The sequence below is a fragment of the Grammomys surdaster genome, unplaced genomic scaffold (genome assembly GCF_004785775.1).
Source record: "Grammomys surdaster isolate TR1022 unplaced genomic scaffold, NIH_TR_1.0 165, whole genome shotgun sequence".
Taxonomy (NCBI): Eukaryota; Metazoa; Chordata; class Mammalia; order Rodentia; family Muridae; genus Grammomys; species Grammomys surdaster.
This window is the reverse complement of record NW_021604613.1, coordinates 1,733,544-1,748,063: the sequence shown is the minus strand read 5'-3', so window position 1 is coordinate 1,748,063 and position 14,520 is coordinate 1,733,544. Positions and strand designations below refer to the sequence as shown.

General features: G+C 40.0%; 1 long non-coding RNA gene and 1 pseudogene across 1 annotated transcript in view; one reads left to right on the top strand and one right to left on the bottom strand.

The window, feature by feature from the left end:
• Window positions 1–1,352: 1,352 nt before the first annotated feature.
• LOC114619774 lies at window positions 1,353–3,550 on the bottom strand (annotated as a pseudogene).
• Window positions 3,551–10,119: 6,569 nt separating this feature from the next.
• Window positions 10,120–14,520, top strand: part of LOC114619876 — an 18,338-nt gene continuing 13,937 nt past the window's right edge. The window contains exon 1 of the long non-coding RNA XR_003711226.1: window positions 10,120–10,205. This is a non-coding gene — a long non-coding RNA (uncharacterized LOC114619876). The remainder of the gene's footprint in view (window positions 10,206–14,520) is intronic.

Sequence of the window (14,520 nt, the reverse complement as noted above, 5' to 3'; positions counted from 1 at the left end):
TTGTAAAGATGTCTCATTAGGGCGTTCTCTCCCCCATTATTTGGAGACTCTGTTTAAATTTTTTCATGTATGTATATATTTTTAAAAGTTTATATGGTAGTCATTTTTGTATGACCCTTATATGGCTTTTAGTGTGAGATACCTCCCCACCATGTTCTTTCTCTTACCCTCCTTTTCCACCCACCTTCCTCTTTAAGTCTTCCACTCCAGTTTCTCCCATCTCTGCACACCTGTATTTGCTCCATTTTCTCTTCCTTTGAGATTCTCCTCTGCCCTGTGTTAATACAGATTATAGCACAATTATTGAATCTTAAAAGCTAACCTCCACATATAAGAGAAAACATATAATATTTGTCTTTTGGTGTTTGAGTTACCTTACTCAGGATAAACTTTTCTAGCCTCATCCATTTATCTGCAAATTTCATAAATTATTGTGGCTATTTTTAAAAGAATTTTATTATACACATTCTCTATCTTGTTCTTAATATTTTGTACCATAGACATTATTTTATCCCAGAAGAGACAAGGAAGGAAAAGAAAAAGGAAAGGAAGTAACAATAAATATGTAAAAATATTTAACATAACCACTTGATTCCATGAATTAAATTGTAATTATGTACTTTTGTTTTAAAAGTTAATTATAAAATTTCAGAAAAGCTAAGATATGACTTAGCAAGAATTCATGCAGAACTTTGTCCATTTCGTTTTCTTCAGGGATTCCTTATCTTCTATTTTATGTATGTATGTATGTATGTATGTATGTATGTATGTATGTATGTATGTATTTTTGACAAGACACTACATCCTTTACTGTCTTTGTTGGAGAGGCAACAGACTTGTTGGTTTTTGTAAAGCATTATTTCTGTAACGTGATCTGCTGACACAGTTACTCCATACTTGGAAGAAAAACGTGAGGACAACTGTTAATGACAGAACTAGGTGTTTTTTTTTTTTTCTCTCACAACCTCGAATATGAGGTAATCTAGCTGGGCCCACGGCGGAACCTCTGATACCGTCCGAGGCTTCAGGTAAAGCTTCTGACCTATGCCACTGCCATGGCTGACAAGGTTTTGTTTTGTTTTGTTTGTTTGTTTTGGGTGCTGTGATTTTCTTGCATGTGTAAACTTTCAGAAAAGCTGGAGACAAAAGGATGAGGGAGAGTTTGGTTTAGAACCAATGAAGTTCCAAATATGAAAGCCTCTGTCCCACCTCGTTTCTGAGGAACACGTTCAGCTGTGCATTGTGGTTGAAAACACAATCCACCACCACCCACACTCCCTCACTCTGCATGTGACTCTCACAAGGGCAAAGGCTGAAGAAAAGGTGGTCTTTGTTCCTTTGTACTCTGGTAACTACTTGGTGACCTGGTGAATGGCATGGGCAAGGTAGCCAATATTGCTAGAGGTGACCCCTGCCAGAGATTTGGCCATCCTCTGTCATGTAGATCGAGAACTCCTTAGTCAGCCTCTCCACTTGCTCAGGCTTTAGGCTGGTGAAACAACGCATAACCTGGTCGGTGATGCACTGCCAATTGTGGGAAGTCCCTTTTCTTCAGACCAACTAGGTCCTCACGATGCTGATGCTGATGATGTGGTGTGCCATGCCTTTTACCTTTGCACCCACTGCTTTCGCAAGTCTGGAGAAGTCAAAATGGTTGAGGTGATCTGGGCCCCACTGAGAGTTGGGTTGGAATACAAGTGACGGATCAGGATCTTTAGCTGTGACCCCACCCTTTTGGCTTCTTCAGCGTCTTTGCTGATCACTGTGAAGGCTCTCACATGCCCACCACACAGGCCCATGTTCTTGGCATACGATTGACAGAGGCTCATTGATGCCGGATTGAGGAAGTGCCTCACAGCCACTGCATCCTTATCGCCACCACTGCTGGCAAAGCCTTGGTAGATCATGTCAAATAACGCAAAGAGATTCTTTTTCCTCACCACGGATGCTATTTCCTCCCATCAGGTCCACACCTGTGAGGTTGTGAGAACAGGCATGCAGGAGGAGGGCACTCTGCTCTGGAATTTTTTATGTCTATGGCTCCCAAAAAATCAAATCCTCAAGTCTTGGGGTCATAGTATTGACTTATAACTCAAAGCATGCAGGTTGCATATCTGCAGCTCTGAAGATGGATGTGTGATTTCCCTAGGATGTTTTGGGCAGAACGTTATCTCGATTGAACTTTAAAAAAAAATCTTTGCAGAAAACTGGCTCTGACCCTTAAGGCTACAGTCCTGGAAATGGTCTGCACAGTGACAAACTGGCCACTTTTCAACACTTTGTTGTTCTTGCCCGGGGCCATTTCTGTAGAAGCCTTACAAAATTCAGTCAGTCCCCCAATGGTCAAGTATTCTTTGTCCGAATTTTTTTGCAACAGTCTGGACTTCTGCCTTTCAGATCCTGGGGAACATGTAAGACGTTCTTATATCATCCCTGTAGGAACTCCCAAGTTCATCTTCTTGCTGTTGGTATCTTTCTTGGAGGCTTTGGTAACACCCAGGATAGGATTTTGGGGTCCCGTTTCTACATGGGCCCACCAGGAGCTGGCTCTGGCAGAGGCTGTGGCTGTAAGGCCTGCTTGAAAGGCAGCAGCCGCAGGAGGGTCATGGAGTGCAGAAAGACAGTAGTGGATGGTGGCAGAGGCAAGAGCAGGGGAAGCATCTCCCTTATCGTCTTTACACTCACCCGTGAACGTGTTTTTCCAGCTCAGACATCAATTCAGAGCTTCATTTCTGTGTATCTAAAACATCATCAACTCATCTTAGTTGTCTCCAAGCTTCCTCAGGTTTAGCAAGCTCAATGTTACCTGCTTCATCCTCCCTTCAAGCCTGCTTCTCATCCAGTATCCTTCAATCAGAGACTGTTTCTGCCATCTACCATGTTGGTGAACTCAGAAGTCATTGTTGAAACTTCACCTGTGTCCCATCTTTTCCAATTCTTTCTACATCCCTTTAACTTTCAGAATTTCAGAATCTATTATACATTTGTCCCCATCGCTATTTTCTTAGCTTGTAGAACCATTATTTCTTACCTATAATGTTGATGAGATAAGAAATACTGAACTACTTGCAGTATTTTCACTCTGGCCCTCTCTGACTCTCCTAATATTCTAGCCTAAGTGCTTTAAAACACAAATTTCATTGGATGCTACACACATACACCTCCAACATTGCTTCATTCCTCTTGCATGTGTATCAGTGATGTGTCTTGGCATCTCTCTCTAGTCTTGTTCTTAGAAGTCTGTCCTTCCTTTTATATAGGCCAATACATTGATTTTTCTTCTACTTTCTCAACACTGAATATCCATCCCTACCACTGAACCTGTTAGTGTTATTGCTTATGTAACCTGGGCTGACCTTGAACTCATGATACATTTGAAAATGATCCCAGTGTCCTGATCTCCTGATCCTCCTGCCTCTACTTCCCAAGTGGTAGGATTATAGGCAAAGAGGGCTACCACACTGGCTTTTCCATATTTAAGAGTAATTTCAAGGTGACACTGTTGGCATGATGGGCAAGAAAGTGCAGGAGAAAAGAACTGAGAGGCCATGTCATACACAAGCTGAAGAACAATGGTTTCCAGCAATTTAACCAATAGGTATGTTCTAAATGTTAATGAATTACAATGGTTACAAGTGGGGATGAAATAACTCCATGTGACTCTAGGAGGATGGAGGCAGGAATATTAATTGTGAATATACATTGATGTAGGCACAGTATTATGCTGGCTTAATCAAAGTTATACCAATAGAAGATTTTGTACATTTGATGTAATGCCTTTTTGACAGATTGGGTATATGGTTCAAGAAAAGGAAAAATATCAAAGATTAAGTTAAGGTTTATAACATGAATAATTAAAAAATGAAATCTCTCCTTACTAATGAAAGCAAGTCCATGAAAATGTGTATTTGGGAGGAGAATCTCTTAGGGCTAAGTCTGGATATGCCAATTACATACAGACAGAATCAGAGAAAAATTTGGTTTATGAATCTGAAATTTGAGAAGGAAGTGAGGGTACAGTAAAGAGAATTTAGGGTAGAATTTGATGGTTTGTCTTTGACCAAGAAGGTCTCCCAAAACAAACAACAACAACAACAAAAACAAACCAGACAAATGGATAAGTTGGTCATCATACATCTGAACTACAGATCTAAGGTATATAAAGAATCTTTGGAACATACATAGGAAACATTTAAAGCCAAAGGATTAAAAGAGTTGAGATCCCATAGAGAGTATAAATTAGGGAAAAGAGTTGGCTGAAGATAACTCCAGCATTTAAAAAATAAGATGTTGAGAAAAAAATCAGTAGAAGACACAAAAGAATAGTCCAGTGAAGTTAGAGGAAAAATTTTCCTGGAAGACAGTAAGCAAAATGTTACCAATGGTGAGTAGTGATCAAGTGTTAGCATACCAAACATGGGTGGGTGGTAGATCAACGACACACAGATTGAATTGACTTTAACAATATGAAGTCACTGGTCAGCACGGAAAGAATTGTTTTTACCATGAAAGTATGGGGTAAAGCCTGGATTGGAATGGAGTCAAGGCAAAGCACAACTACTGATAGTTTACAAAACAATGGAGAAATAGGGAAGTAGCTGGAGGAGGAAGTGGGGTCAAGAAGGTTTTGGATGGGAAACTATGCAATGTGTCCGCAAGCTATTGAGAAAGAAACCGTAGGTTAATACTGCAGGAGAGAAACTGAATAGTTGTAGAAGCAAGACCTTTGAGCAAAACTTAAGTAGCTTTTGTTATAAGCATAAATATTGTTCTGATGATGATAAAAGTTGTGTGTGGTTCAGAAATAGAGACAGGTAGCTATGTGAGGTACCTGGAAAGTAGGGGTGGAAACTCAAATCAGAGGTTTATAGAGATGAAGACTTACTCTTGCTAACTTTTCAGTGAGGCCCAGGCTTTTTTAAAAAAATTATTTTATTTATTTATATTCCAAATGTTGCCCCTTACTGGTCCCTCCTCCCAGAGTTCTTCACTCCATCCTCCCTCCCTGTTTCCTCTGAGAGGGTGCTCACTTACCCCTTTACCCACCTACTCACCTCTTCATCCACCTACCCACCTCTTTACTCACCTACCCACACCCTCACCCACCTACCCACACTCTCACCCACCCACCCACACCCTGACCCACGGCCAGCATTTCCCTTCAGTGGGGGTATCAAGTCTCTACAGGATTAGGTGCATCCTTTCCCATAGAAGCCAAACAAGGCAGTCTTCTGTTACATATGTGCCAGAGACCACTGACCAGCACGTATATGCTCTTTGGTTGATGACTTAGTCTCTGGGAGCTCTGAAGGGTCCTAGTTAGTTGATAATGTTGTAATTCCTATGGGGTTGTCATCACCTTCAGCTTCTTCAGTCCTTCCCCTAACTTCCATAGGGGTCCCCAACCTCAGTCCATCACTTAACTGTAAGTATCTGCATCTGTCTCAATCTGCTACTGGTAGAGCCTCTCAGAGGATAGCCATGTTCCTGTCTGCAAGCACAACATGGCATCAGTAATAGTGTCAGGGTTTGGTGCCTGCCCATGGGATGGATCTCAAGTTGGACCAATCACTGGATGGCCTTTCCATCAGTCTCTGCTCCATTTTTGTCCCTGTATTTTCTTTACTCCATTTTGTTCCTGGATTCTGGGTCAAATATTTTTGGGTAGCCTCATCTCTCCACTGGGGGCCCTGTCTATCTACTGGAGGTGTAATGCTGACTGATATAGATAGTGGGAGACAACCTGAATTTTTTAGTAGAGGTCTTTTTCTACAACCAACGGAGGGGCAGAGGATGAAGAAGGTGGGCTTACAACTGAGTATAGTGGATCTGAGGCTAGCTCCTCACTCCTGTGTAGAATGATGACTTCACAGGTAAGATTATTAACTCAATGTCTATCTCCGCACAGTTACGGAACTTGGGGATCACAGATTGTACCACAGGCTATATTTGGTGCCAATAATCTTCAATAAAAGGAATGAGTTAGTAATGCACAGCTTTAAAGAAATTATTTAAAGCAGCCTTATTTATAACAGCCAGAAGTTGGAAAGAACCCAGATGCCCTTCAACAGAAGAATGGATGCAGAAAATGTGGTACATTTATACAATGGAGTACTACTCAGCTATTAAAAACAATGAGTTCATGAAATTCTTAGGCAAATGGATGGAGCTAGAAAATATCATCTTAAGTGAGGTGAGCCAATCTCAAAAGAACATACATGGTATGCACTCACTGATAAGTGGATATTAGCCCAAAAGCTCACAATACCTAAGACACAACGTATAGACTACATGAACCTCAAGAAGAAGAAGGAAGACCAAAGTGTGAGTGCTTTGAACCTTTCTAGAGGGAGTATCGAAAGTTTCAACCAGATCTCCCAAAGTCTAAACCTCCAGCCTGAGAGCAGAAAGGGAGGGACTCATGTCTCCACCTGTACAGGTAATTGAGGGTGGCCTTGTCAGACATCTGTGGAAGTGGAGGGACATGGTCCTGAAAGTTTGGATCCCCTAGTGTTGGGGAATTGGAGAGCAGGGAGATGGGACTGGGAGGATGTTTGGAGCATACGTTCATAAAAATAGGAGGAGGGCTATGGGATAAGGGGTTTTGGGGGAGAATCGGAGAGGAGATAACATTGAAAGGTAAATACGTAAAATATCCAATAAAAAAAACAGATAAAGGGTCTGGGAAAAAAAGAGAGAGTTTACTTATTTCAAATTATTTTCAAAAGTTTCTAGGAGATGCTAATTGGCTAAGATCTTATTTTAAGCTCTCCACAAAAGAATTTAAGTCTCTGCTTAATATTCTCAAGAGAGATGTAAATCCTGCTTTCCCTCAACAATTAATTGGCAAAAGAGAAGTAATCTCACAAAAAGTAGAAGAAGCTATTACTAATCAATATATTATATAGTCTGATTAGTAGTTGGCTGTGCTATAACAGTCCTTTGATAAAAGAGATTTTTAATATAGATTTATATTTCTTTAAATAGTGTCTTCATGACTCTCTGAGTGTGGAAGGAACACTGTAGGCGCTTCTGCCCTGATTTTATAAGAACTCTGAAAAATTGACTTTAAAAAAAAAAGAGGGAGAATGGTACCCCCCCCCAGAAGGAGTCCCCCAGAAATACTCTCCATTATGCCTTGTTCACTTTTAACTCTCTAAAACTGAAAGTGCGTGGCAAATCTGCTGCTGACTGCCTTTGGCATCACTGAGACCAATAAAAACTATGTCACAGATATGGGAAAGGACCCTCTTACCCTTAAAGGGAATGGCCCAGACCCAGTTCCCTTATGGGGCCAAGGATTGATATGCCTGTTTGATACCACAGAAGGCACAGCTAACCGGCTACCAAAAAGATTAATGAAATAAATAGATACCCCACAAAGCCAGGCCCAACCATAAATAAGATGAATAACAATTGACATCCAGGGAAGAGAAATCTTCCTGAGAATTCCCTTCTTTTTCCTTTCCAGGTAAAAATGAATCACCTGTGATGTCTGCTGTTAGAAGTTCTAATCCAGACGCTGGCCTCCGAATTTATACTACTCAAACCTTTGAAGGACCATTGACAAGAACATCAAACAGCTAGAGATTGACATCAGTAATCTGAAGAAATCACTCGTTTCACTGTCTGAAGAGACCTCCAAAACTCAAAAAGATCCTTATTGGACTTGATTTACTTTATTACAATAGAAAAGGCTGTGTACAGCTCCTGATTGTGTACAGCCCTTAAAGAAGAATGTTGCCTTTACATAGACAAGACAGGGAGGGTTAAAGAGAGCATGAAATAGGTCAGAGAAGGCCCTGAGAAAAGTCAGAGAGAGAAAGAGACAGATGAATGCTGGTACAAGAATTGGTTTTCAGCCTCTCCATGGTTGTCAACCCTACTTCCCCCCATCTTGGGACCATTATTTGGGTTATTTTTGCTTATTTCTTCTGGTCCCTGGGCCTCTGACTAACTCTGTGAAACAACAAATAAATAATTTGGTAGCAAAACCTTCTCAGATACATAATCATAAGTTAGCTATGGAGGACCACGGGACTCAAGATGAGGTTGTTACTTTATACAGGGTGTTCCCAAAACCCATCTCCACCCAACCTAAAAGGGGGGACTTCTGCCCCTAGACCAAGCAGAGAGGGGCCAACCAGAACCCCCTTTGACTTGTGATCTGAATTCTTGCTTAGGCTGCAAGACCAAGCACTGCAAGGAAATATAAATAAAAGTTAAAAATATCTCTCTGGGTTCCCTGAGGGACAAGCCTGACTGCATAGGGATTGATGTCAAAAGTATCCCCTCTCCAGGAAAAAGACATAGGGACAGGTATGGCCCTCATGCCTCGCTGGACTACAACAGGGAGACCAGAGCCACTACAAGGTCCCTTTCAATTACTGGAGGTCAGGCCTATCCCTGTCTTCAAAAGATTAGAATTGCCACAGCCCTTCTATACTTAGAGAAGGGAGGCGATGTCAGGGGCAGGCCTGCTTATACTCTGTAGGCCTAAAATCAGCCATAGGCCTAAAATCAGCAATAGGACTGTCATACATGTATACTAACACCAAGTGTTGGGTCTCAGTGGAAAAACATTGAAACAGATGGCTATACACTATTGTAAACAGGCAGCTTTCATGGAAATTTACCAGTCTGAGTAGTCATAGACCTTGTAAATAGGTAGCTTTGGCAGATAATATCAACTTAGATAAGGACAAGTGAATGATAGGCAGAGTCATAGTGACCTGTCCCCCGAACCTTCACCCAGCCGATATCATGTGCTGAAAGTTATCTGTATTCCCCCTGAACACCCACACTCCAGTGTCATCCCCTTCCACACATCCTTCCTTTCTGTGTTTATAATCCCTGTGTGAATGAATTATGATTTGAAAAAAAATAAATTATAAAAAAAGGATATACCAAATCACAAAAAAAAAAGAAAAGAGAAAGAAATTATTTAAAGTGGCCACAGAGGGAAGAGAGACAAAGATATCCAGTCACACCCCAAAGTCTGACTTTGGAGGTCCTAAAGTGAAATTAAACTTTATTAGAGGGCTAAGGATATATTCACCTAAGCAGTCCCAGCCAGGGCTTGGCCCTGCCCACCACTGGCCTATCATTGTTTAGACTTCAATCAATCCTTTATGATGTTTTCACAAGTTGATAAAACTTTTCAGAGTCTCTTTCTGGAGACAAGACTCCCTCTGCATGGTGCCTTTTTATTTCTCTCAGCATGAGATTCCTGGAAAATTTCAACCTACTTTAAGATCTATTGTTTTAATAATCTGAGAAGTTGAAAGATATGAGTCTTTTTAGAATATCTCCTTTTTTGATAGGCTGGTCATTAACCACATGAGGTCAATGTGACTTATTGTTGCTTACGTTGAATCTCCAGGGCTTTAAGCAATGTTTGGTGCATAAAATGATCCAAATGAATATGTTGGATAAACAAAAAGAAAAGAATAAAGAACTTTAGTTGATAGCCAGAGCCTGACAAGCAGCAGTGTGAATATGGCTGCTATATAAAAGGAAACAAGTCCTAGAAACTCAAGAATCACTCTGCTTGAGGCTTCATGGGGGACAGGGAGACACATTAGAGGCTGAATTCTTTTGTTGTTCCTTCAGGGTCAGCACACTCAATGTTAACAGTGACTCAGCTGTTTCCAGTCTCTGTGAGATCTGCCTGTTCAGCTTTCTCACTGGTTTGCTTATTTGAGCTAATCTTCCTCATCTTTCCCATGATGTCCATCTCTACTCGTGACTTTGAAATATGCTTCTCAATAGTTTTCGGCCCTCCCAGATTGTTTTTCTTCTGCTCTGTTAGAGACAGTCACACCATCTAATTTGGTAAGCAGTTATCTTCCTCTTTCTAAAAGCCCCCATCACCCTAAGGGGAAGCAGGCAGACACGGGAGGGCCATCCCCTATCCTGGCCTTCTGATACTCCAGTGCAATCCTTTTTTTTTTTTTTTGAGACAAAGTCTCACTATGTGCCTTGGCAGGCCAAAAATTCACTTTGTCAATCATACTGAGTATGAACTTGTTCATATTCATATGAACTTAGGGATCTACTTGTTTTTATTGTTTGTGTGTTTGTTTGTTTTGGTGCAGAAAGTTTTAATGACTGCTTTTATTTCCTTATGGGTTATAGGACTATTTAATTGTTTATCTTATCTTGATTTAACCTTATTAAGTGGCACCTGTGAAGAAATGTTCCAGGTTGGTGGAATATAGATTTTTAAAGTATGTCTTTATGATTCTCTGTGTTCCCTCAGTTTCTGTTGTTATGCCCCCCCTTTTTGTTTCTGATTTTGCTAATTTGAATATTCTCTTAGTATTTTAGTTAGTTTGGATAAAAGTTTGTCTTGTTGATTTTTTCAATAGCCAACTTTTTCATTGATTTGGGGACGTTGAGTTTGGGGTAACAAACAAACTTTTTAGTCACTAAAATCCTATCTTCATTTCCTAAGTATATCTGACTTTTAGAGGAAGAAAAATGTATATAAAACTTTATTCATTTTTGGTTGCCTTATTGGCATGTGGGTATGTGTTGATTTTGATATTATTTCTCAAGATGCATAGTTATATCTAAATATTTATTGGATAACACTAATGTAGTAGCCTATTGGAAATTCATATTTATCTTGCCCTTTATATTCCTCTATATTTCTACTGCAGGTGATTTTTGACACCAATTAACCAGAGAATAAAAACTAAATTTGTCTGTAGTTTGTCCCACTCTTCCACTGGTCTCACTCTATATATTTAGTTGATTGTCTTATCTCAAATATTTCCTAAGTGTGCCTTCACTCCCCCACTTCCGTTGCTATTCTTCCAATCATCCTCATTAGAGAACAAATGGCTGGGTGCCTACTTACATCAAAGTGGACCTGGCTGTTAGATTCTTACATCTTCCCTCAGGCCCCACCTATTACAGGGTATGGCTGGCATACCCTACCCAATACTCTAAACTCATCTAACGCAAAAACTGAGCTGCTCTTCCCCCAGATGCCTTTGTGTATATTATCCAGCTATGTTGGTTCCCTAGCCCTTCCATCTTTGCTCTGCCCTCCTAGCTTGGTCTGGTTCTTGTCCACAGCCCCATTGTCACATGATGCTGCTCTGAACCCTCTCAGATGTCCTTGCCTCTTATGCTCTCCCTTTTATCTACAATAGACCTTCTCTACCATATCTAGGATGAGTTATGTCCTTCCTTTTTAATTTCACTTTTAAATTCATTCCCCACCTGAACCAATGACATGACCTTGCTGGGAATTCTGCTTCTATTCTTTACCTCTACAATCTTCACACTATAGGGAAATTAAAAGTAGTAATTCAAAATTATTTGCTTCATAGAATTGTATCTTTCAAATGATATATTTTACCATTGAGGATAAAGCTAAATCCTCTTCTTACGAAATGTAAAAACTCTATAGTTTAGCCTCTGATCCCTAATCATACTTCATTTCATTCCATCTCAGTCCATAACTAACAACTTACAACTAGTGAATCTGCCTCATCCTTTCCTATATCCTGGCAAATCCAGTTCTTCTGTCCTAATTCAGTTTGAATAACTTTGTTCATGAGCATTTTCTCAATCAGCTTCAAGGAAGATGTCAGTCAATCCCACTGTCACCATTTTTATTTCACTTGTCTCAAGGCTGTGAAATGACTGCCCTTCTGTTTCCTTAAGTGACTGAGAACCTCCACAGGGCAGGTCTCTGCTTTACTATTTCAGTGTCCTATGTGCCTAACAGAGCACCTTGTCCAAAAGTAGGGGTTCAGCAGGTGGGAGAGTGAATGAAACTTACCTCTATTTCCTAATTCCTTCTTTCTTTTTCTTTTTGTTTGTTTATGAGTGTTTTGCATGCATGCACGTTTGTTTACCACTTGTGTTCTTGGTATCTAAGAAGACCAAAAAGAGGCATTGGATCCCGTGGAACTACAGTTACAGACAGTTGTGCCCACCATGAGAGGGCTAACAGTTGAACCTGGGTCCTCTGGAAGAGCAGCCTATGCTTCTTATCCACTGAGCCATCTCTCCAGCCCCTGGTGTTATTTTTCTTTGTTTCTTTCTCTACTTTTAAAAATAAGTTTTTCTTAAACAGAAAAAGGAAGATGGAGATTGATTCTAATTTCTACATCTCCTGTGAGGGTTTGGAAAATGGTAGAATATGAAAGTAAAGAGATGTAATTTGTAGTGTGACTTTGGTGAGTAAAATGTTTCAGAGACTCAAGATTTAAAGGATGTGAAGGGATCCATCTGGTTTTATCCTGGCATTGTTATTTCATCAAAAATTATACCTGATACCAAACGTCTAGGACAGAAGAGCACCATCAGTGAATGAAGTTCAGAGTTCTAAAGTACACCGTAGCTGTGGTTGGTACCCCAGAGAATGAGGGTGTCCTGGGTCATGAGGATTATGCAACTAGCTCCATGGCTACCTTAAGCAAATTTATGCTTTCTTCTCTAAACATTGTACAGTTACAGAAAAGTACTTAATCTTTCTGCCTTTGTTTTCACAGTAAAACAAGGTCAAAGAGTTTTCAGCCAACAGCCGTTAATAATTATAGAAAAAGTATAGTAAAATTGTCCCAGCTGGAACATTTCTTTGTGTCTAGGTGATAATTTATTAGTTGACAACTTCTTTCCGCATTTCATTCGGTTGTCATTGTTTTGCCTTTGGTTGCATTTCTCTAGTAGGTACCACACCTGTCCATTCGCCGATCACATGTTCCTTCCTTGTTAGCTAAAGACTCCACCAAGTCCAGTTCAGACTGATCTTTGGTCTCTCAGCTATTAACTAACTTTACGTCAACTTGTTTCACTTAGCATATCAATCTAGAATCTAGAGAATAGTCTACGGTCTAGAGAATATCTAGAGAATAGCCTAGAATCTAGAGAATATCAATCTAAAGAATAGTCCATAAGAGTCTGTTGTTCACTTTCGGATTCACTTGGATATTTTGAGAATAATTTATCTAAGTACATGTCAAGAATATGATCAGTGCATTTCTGTGAAGGTTTGCTATGTTTTATTGTTAAGATGATATTAAAAAAAGTTTAGGGACCCTTGTGTATTGAGGGTTATGATAAGCACATGTATATAGACTGATTTGAGCTTCATTAGAGTTTAAAAAATACGTTATCTTCAGATTTACAGACACAAATGATACTTGACTCAGTCACAAGGAAGTCAGTGGTGGGACAGGGGTGTGACTACCAGAGCTTCTGTCAATCACAAACTCCATGAAGGCTTCAAGTTCCTGATGAACGGCACAAGGCGTGGAGATGCGTGTGGATGTGTGACTGACAACGACATCCTACCCCCTTGGTCCTGTCTTAACTTTCAACCTTCAGTTTTGGCACACTACCTCAAAATGGCATTTATACTATCATTCTGAGATTGAACAATTTGTCTCCTGCCTACGTTTTCCATTTTTGTAAAGTGCTTCAGCTTTTTTGTTAACTCCTGAAGGAAAGAAAATTCAGCAGTGATGCAGGACCAGATGGCAGAGGTTAACTTTACTCAGGGTTTTATTGCTTCCTGCACAAGGTGGCACTCCCTTGACACTCTTTTTGTTTTCTCTTTCTTCTATGTGTATGGGTGTTTTGTCTGCATGTGTGTCTGTGTACTACATCTGTACATGGTGCTCTAAGAGATTAGAAGATGATGCTGGATATCCTGAGACTGTAGTTACAGACTATCATGAGCTGCCATGTGGGTCCTTGGAATTGAACCCAGGTCCTTTGGAAAATTAGCTAATGCTCTTATGTACTGAGCCATCTCTCCTGCCCCAAGGAACATGATTTCTTTAAAATATTATGCTGGATGTCATTGCCTAAGGCTACTTCTTCACCTGATAGTAATTTTTTAACCATATTTATAGATTTTAGGTTTTAATTTATGGAAATTAAAAATGAAAAGCTTCATTGAGAAAACCAAGCTTCTCTGAGTTTAAGTAACTTGATAATTTTGTAAAGCCCACTTAAAGATAAGTCTTAATTTTTTCCCCAAATCCTTCTAACACAATACCAAATTCTCCAAGAACTTAACCTGTCTATCTCTCTGAATTTAACTGTCTATACATGCTAGTAACTCATGCATCTGTAGATTCTCTTGAGTACTTTCAATTTAAAAGGCTTTCCCTTGGGCTTCTCTACTACAGGATATATTATAAGACACACTGTGTTCCTTTACCCTGTACACATTTTCTTCCTCTACTGAACAATCGGAGTCCCCAAAGATCATTCTTGTGAACCATCTTTTTTTTGCCCCTCATTCCATAATCTTTCTATGAAATTTTATACACTCCTAGTAGCTTACAAAATGTTTTATACATGAATGACTGGGATACTAGATTCTTCAACAAACACTTTCCTTCTTAGCTGTAATATCAAACATATTTTTAATTTGGTTTCATCTCAGTTTTATTTTTTGCCTCTCTCTCTCTCTCTCTCTCTCTCTCTCTCTCTCTCTCTCTCTCTCTCCCTCCCTCCCTCCCTCCCTCCCTCCCTCCCTCCCTCCCTCTT